The 7,496-nt window shown below is 35.9% G+C and overlaps 1 protein-coding gene and 1 pseudogene across 2 annotated transcripts in view; one reads left to right on the top strand and one right to left on the bottom strand.

Moving 5' to 3' along the window:
• TP53BP1 (tumor protein p53 binding protein 1) overlaps positions 1-7,496 on the bottom strand; it is a 137,329-nt gene that overhangs the window by 124,040 nt on the left and 5,793 nt on the right. The window lies entirely within an intron of this gene.
• On the top strand, positions 4,314-4,747 carry LOC102834990 (annotated as a pseudogene).

Below are 7,496 nucleotides of genomic sequence, written 5' to 3'. Positions count from 1 at the left end.
AGTTATATGAAGTGTTGAATGTGAAACTGATGATGTGCCCTGTAAACTTTCACTCAATCCACAATAAAAACCTTAAATTAAAAAAAAACAAAAAACTCTACTGCGTAACAGGCAATAAAAAAAAAAAAAACTAAAAAAAAAGAGGTATACGACTTATAGTCAAACCAACTTATGACAGAGTTATACAGAGAGACTACCTGCACAAGTATTTTTAAATTTGTAAAGAAATTAGAGAAACCATATGATTTTTATAAATCAGAATGTACATTAATACTGTACTACTATTTAGTGTTGCCCAAACAAAGATAAGCAGTACTTAATGTAGCCTTTCTGGAAAACAATTTGAAGACATGAAAACTGTTTATACCTAATATATCCCATATTTCAATCTATGATATAATCTAAAATGTGAAACGATTTCCTGCACTAACTTATTTATCAAAACTTGCTGTTAATAAAAATCAACCTTGAGTTCAGTATTAAGGGAATGGTTAAATCATTTCATAATCCATAAAGTAGAAAATCATGAAGCCATTAAAAATGTCAAAACAACCTAATACAAAGGTGTGGGCCTTAAATGAATCCTGCATTAAAGATATATACACATATATATGTATTCAAGACACATATATATGTATATAAGACACATATATAAAACACACATACATGTACATAAAACAACTTTGAGACAACAACTGGGAAAATCTGAATAGGAACTGTATTACATTTTATTGAATTATTATTTTCATAGGTGTGAAAGCATTATGATTATACAGGATAATGTACTTAGTATTAAGGGATGCATGCTGAAATATTATGAATCGAGGTAGTAAAGTGGTTAAGCACTCAGCTGATAACCAAGAAGTCAGCAGTTCAAATCCACCAGTGGCTACACGGGTAAAAGACATAGCAATGTGCTTCCATAAAGATTACAGTCTTGGAAACCCAGTGGGGAAATTCTATTCTGTCCTGATGGATCACTGTGAGTTCAAATGGACTTGACAGCAACAAGTCTGTTTTTTAAAATTCTGCAGGATTCCCTGGGTGGTGTACAAATGGTTAATACGCTCAATTGCTAAGTAAAACTTTGGAGTGTCTAGTCAACCCAAAGTCTCCTGGAAAAAAAGGCCTGGTGACGTACTCCCAAAAAAAATAAAAATCCTAAAGTGCATAGTACTACTCTGATACACATGGGCTTGCTATGATTCCAAAATCTAAGGTAAGCTGGTTGGTTATATCTAAGACTTATTTTCAAATGATCCAGTCCTCAAAAAAAGTATGTACGTATATACAAACACACATACATACATATATATGTATGTATATATGAGAGGAAGGGCATAGGGACAAATACTATTCTTTCTTCTGTGTGTTTAAACTTTTAAAATAAAAAAAAAACTAGAGGACATACTAAGCATTTCAAGGTCATGGAAAATACTCATGTGTTAGACAAAAAAGGTGAACAAGTAAACTTTTACTGTCCACATGATGCTAACACGTAAATGCACAAAAAAGAGGGAAAATAAACCAAAATGTCCATGGCAATTGGCCTCTGGGTGGCAGCTCCATGGATGACATTTTTGCTTCTTTGTAATTTTCTAAACATTGAATACTTCATGCAAAGAGCTGTAAACATGATTAAGCATAAAACACATTGCTGTGGAATAGATTCTGACTTATCGTGACCTATACGGGGTTTCTGAAACTACAAATCTTTATAGAAACAAACCACCTCAACTTTTTCCCTCAGAGAGGCTGGTGAGTTTGAAGCACTGACCTTGGGGTTAGTAGTACAATGCCTAACCCACAGTGCCACCAGGGTTCTTTTTAAAAAGGTGTAAACAAATTTGTAAAGTCAGGACCTGAACAAGGGAAGAAAAAGGAACTAAGATACCGAGAAAAACACACACAAAAAAAACCCACCCCCATTTTTTACCGATCTTATCTAGACTCAAGACTTTGAATACCATCCATTTGCTTATACTATAAAATTTAAATCTCGCCTTGATATTTCCCGTCCAACTGCCTCAACATCTCTCCTTGGCTATCAATATGGAAGCTCAATTTTACATGTCTAAAATTAAACTTCATCTCCTGCAGTCTTCTCCATCTTAATTAACAGTAATTCCATTTTTGATGCCAGGGATGGAGGCAGAGATGATGACGTGGGGAGATGGAGCAGCTAGAGACTTTGGACCCGGAGATGGACGACCAGGGAGCAGACTTGCAGGGTAAACCTTTTGGTTGATGGATGATGCATGAAAGAGATTGTAACCATGGTAAGGAAACGATATACGACGGAATCAATGTGAAGCTGATGTCCTCCCATGTAAACTATCACATAATTCACAACAAAGCATTAAAAAATAATAATTCCATTCTTATACTCATTCAAACCAAAAGCCTAGAATCGTTACCGTCTTCATTTCTCTCATACTCCACAACCGACCCATCTTTGAATCCTATTTTCAAAATGCATCCAGAATACCACCACTTCTCATACACTTTTACATTGGTCCAGAAAATGTCATATTTTGCCTAAATTACTTCAATATCCTCCTATTGGTTTTCCTATTTCTGCCCTTGTTCCTTTCAGTCTAGTCTCAATCCAGCAGCTAGAGTAATCCTGTTAAAATGTAAATTAAATCTTGTCATCCATCCTCTGCTCAAAACCTTCAAATGCCTTTCTATCCCACTAAACGGACTTAAGTAAAAGTCAAATTCCCTACAATGGTTGATAAAGGTTTACATAATCTAGTCTCCCCTTTACTTCTCTGACTTCATCTCCCACTCTTCTCAATCACTCTACTTCAGCTACACTAACTTCCAGTCAAAATACATTTCTCACATGTTACAAGCACACTCCTCTCAGGAACTTTGTATTTGTTGCTACATATGCATGGACTAAGGAGCTGTGGTAGCGTAGTGGTTACGAATTGGGCTGCGAACTGCAAAGTCAGCAGTTCGAAACTACCAGCCGCTCCGCAGGAGAAAGATGAGGCTTTCTGCTCCCGTAAAGATTTACAGCCTCAGAAACCCTGTTCGGGGTCGCTATGAGTCGGAACCAACTCAACAGCACTTAACAACAACAACATGCATGGACTTCACTCACCCCGATTAACAGCACAGAGCTGTTAAATATTTAATCAAATACCATATTAGTGAAGCCTTCTCTAATCACCCTAGCTAAACTTGCAACTCCTCTTTCGCTTCCTATACCTTTCCCTGCTGTTTTTTCTTCAATCCCTATCAGTATCTAACATATGATACATTTTATTTACCATATATTGCTATGTCCCCTAAAGAATGTAAGTAATTTCCAATATAGGTTAGGACTGTTCTCTCTTCTAATCACTATGTATCCCCAAGATCCAACAGTATTTGAAATATAGTAAGTACTCAATAAATATTTACAGAATGATTAGGTGAATAAGGTTTGAAATAAGTCAACCAAAGACAATAAATGATATTGTTGTTAAACTTCTCTCTGCTGTCTAAAGCTGAAGATAAAAGAAATAAAAACAAATATATTATTTGAAGAGACCTGGTGTGGCACTGTAGGATAAGCACTTGACCACAAGGTCAGTTTGAACCGCAAGATCAGTAGATCAAACTCACCAGCCATTTCTCAGAAACCCTAGTAGGCAGTAGAAGAACTAAAATATTGTTAACAAAAACTGGAATGTTAGTGTGTTTGAACTAAAGCCCATCTTTCATTGCCAGAAGTCAACCATCTTAATCTGATCAAACAAGAAATGCTGTTGTTGTGAATTATAACTATGTGTGAATAGATTCTGACTCAAGAGTGTTTCCAAGGAGCAGCTGGTGGGTTTGAACCAACAACCTTGTGGTAAGCAGTCCAATGCTTACCCTACAGTGCTGAACTCCAAAACAAGAAATAACAGGTTAATAATACTTAGTTTATAACAATATGAGAACTAGGAAAACAACCTTAAAAAGAAAAACATGAACATTTAAAAAGGGTTGCCTCTGTGGATGGGGACTGAGGGAAATAGAATTCTTTGGTGTTCCTTATAATACCCCTTTAAAAAATATGTATTTAGACCATTCTGTTAAAAATATTAAAGAGTAAATCAAAAGTTAAAAACTTATATATTAAAAAAAAAACTTATATAGAGCTTATGAGAAGGATGAAAAGAAGCTAGAGTAGAAGAAATATATGAGGGGACTTCAAAAGATTGTGGAAAAACAGAATTAAAAGAACTCTTAAAACTCTAATGAAGAGTCCGAGTGGAGTCAGTGAATCGAGTGGGGTGTGTGATCACGTCCCAGAGACCGGTAGTGCTTGCAGCATGGCTGACCAACTGACTGAAGAGTAGATTGCAAAATTCAAAGAAGCTTTTTCACTATTTGACAAGGATGGTGATAAAACTATAACAACAAAGGAACTGGGGTCTTTTGGGCAGAATCCCACAGAAGCAGAATTACAGGACATGATTAATGAAGTAGATGTTGAGGGTAATGGCACAACTGACTTCCCAGAATTTCTGACAACGGTGGCAAGAAAAATGAAAGACATAGACAGTGAAGAAATTAGAGAAGCATTCCATGTGTTTGCTAAGGGTGGCAATGGCTATATAGTGCAGCAGAACTTCATCACATGATGACACACCTTGGCAAGAAGTTAACAGATGAAGAAGCTGATGAAATGAACAGGGAAGCAGATATTGATGGTGCTGGTTTTGTCAACTATGAAGAGTTTGTACAAATGATGACAGCACAGTGAAGACATTGTTCAAAATTGTTTATTTGCCTTTTGTTTATAATGAATCTGTAAAAGGTTTCCCCTTACTGTCAATAGAATATGCATCTATAGTAATTAGGATTTCATTCCTCCGTGTTTTCTACCCTTATCTTACTGTCATTGTCTTGAAACCTTATTTTAGAGATGTGATCAAGTAACATGCTGCATGTGGCTTACTCTGAATAATACCAAGCCCTTCTGCACTTCTAAACTTAGATGGAGTTCGTCAAATGAGGGACCATCTTGGGTTATGCCTTTTTTTAAGCAGTTTTCTTTACAAACTGTCAACATATTGTTGAAATATGGAGTTGTAACTCTGCATGGACTTTGTACAGTCAACAATACGTACTTAAAGTTGCACTATTGCAAAACGGGTATATTATCCAGCTACTCGTATACTTGTATTTGTTTTGTACTGCCGGTCCTATACCAGAAACATTTTTTTATTGTTACTTGCTTTTTAAATTTTGTTTAGCCACTTAAAGAAAATCTGCTTATGGCACGATTTGCCTCAAATCCATTTCAAGTTGTATAATATTTGTTTTCCAATAAAAATTTTAAAAATTACAATTTACCCAGAAAAATAAAAACTTAACTGAAAAAAAAAAAAAACCATTTAAAAAATGAATAAAAGACATAAACAGACATTTACTGAAGAAGATCTACAGATGGCAAATAATCACATGAAGACGTTCAAAATCATTAGCCATTATGGAAATGCAAATTAAAAACAAAATGAGGTAACACTACACACCTGTCAGAATGGCTAAATTAAATTAATAGTGACACCATCAAATGCTGGCAAGGATGAAGAGAAATTGAATCACTTAAAATAAATCATTACAGTAGCTGGTGTTACTGTAAAATGGCAGTCACTCTAGTAAAGTCTGGCTTTTTAAAAAAACAAAACATGCAATTGCCGTATGACCTAGCAATTGCAATCCTGAGCATTTCTACCTGACAAATGAAGATGTGTTTATACAAAAGCCTATACACCAATGTTGATAGCAGCTTTATTTGCAAAAGTCAAAAACCAGAATCAGTTCAGATTTCTTTCAACAGGTGAATGATTAAACAAACCATAGTATATTCATAATTGTGATTCACAGTGAGCATGTATAGAGTTTCTGAGGAGCTGCTGGTGGATTTGGATTACTGACCTTGCAATTAGCAGTACAGTGTTCATCCTACAGCACCACAACAGGACCCCATACTACATAATATTGTTAAGTGCCATCAAGTTGGTTTCGACTCACAGCGACCCTTGTATGAGGGTTTCCAAGGAGCAGTTGGTGGATTTCAAATACCAATCTTAAACTTAGCAGTGCAGTGCTAACAGGATTTCCAGGACTACTACCCAACAATAAAAAGGAACAAATATCTAGATACAAAACTTGACTGAATCACCCAAGACGTAGGTTAAATGAAAAAAGCCAATCCCAAAAGGTTACATAATATATTATTCCACTTACTCATCTGAAATGACAAATTTTATAAATGGAAGACAGATCAGTGGTTGCCAGGGGTTCAGGTGTGGCAGATGGAGACAGGTATGGTTATAAAATACCTGTTCAGTATCTTGAATGTAGTAGTGTATACATGAGCCTACATGGGTAATGTAATTGGGTAAAACTTAATAAACATACACAGAAATAAGTACAAGTATTACTGGGGAAGTCTGAGTAATATCAACGGATCTTATCAATATCAATATGCTGATTTTGATATTATATTTGGTTTTATGAAATGTTACCATTGAGGAAAACTGAGTAAAATGTACAAAGAATCTCTGTATTTTTTTCATAGCTACCTGTGAACATATAGTTTTTTAAAATATAGGAAATAAAAATATACAGTTATATTGCCTCAGTATATTTTTGGGACATTCCCTGCAGCAGACCAAACAACTTTTACACCACCAGAGAAGACAAGTTTTTTTTTTTTTTTTTACAGTTTTATGAAATAGAACTAATTTCACAAGCTGACAGGTTTCTCAAAATATTTGCATCAATTAATAAAAACATATATAGATATTGTTACTGTTGTTGTTAAGTGCCATCAAATCGGTTCTGACTCATAGTGACCTTGTATAGGGTTTCTGAGGACCAGCTGGTGGGTTTGAACTGTCAACCTTGTGGTTCACAGTCCAGGGCTGATCCTACAGTACCACACCAGGAGTCCATATATAGAGAGAGATAGAATAATCACTGTACTATAACCCTAAGGTCAGAAGTTCAAACTCACCAGCTGCTCTCAGAAACCCTTCATAGAGGTGCTCTCAGTTAGAACCAACTCAATGATACTTAACAACAATAAAGCAAAAGGGTAATTGATAGGTGTTAGATAGCGTAGTGAGGAGCTATGGTAGCGTAGTGGTTATGAATTGGGCTGTGAACCGCAATGTCAGCAGTTCAAAATTACCAGCTGTTCCATGGGAGAAAGATGAGGCGTTCTGCTCCTGTAGATTTACAGCCTTGGAAACCCTGTGCAGGGTCACTAAGAGTCAAAACCTACTCCAAGGCACATAACAAGTATGTAACAACAGCAAAGCCAAAGGGTAATTGATAGGTGTTAATACAAACTAACACCTGTCAATTACCCTTTTGTTTTGTTGCTGTCAAGTACCATTGAGTTGGTTCTCACTGATAGCACCCCTAAGAAGGTTAATGCACCAGACTGCAAAGCTGTTTGAACTGCCAGGTCAGCAGTTCAAGCTCACCAGGTGCTCCTA

This window comes from Chrysochloris asiatica, unplaced genomic scaffold (assembly GCF_000296735.1).
Source record: "Chrysochloris asiatica unplaced genomic scaffold, ChrAsi1.0 scaffold00004, whole genome shotgun sequence".
Classification (NCBI taxonomy): domain Eukaryota; kingdom Metazoa; phylum Chordata; class Mammalia; order Afrosoricida; family Chrysochloridae; genus Chrysochloris; species Chrysochloris asiatica.
This window is presented reverse-complemented; position numbering and strand designations above follow the sequence as displayed.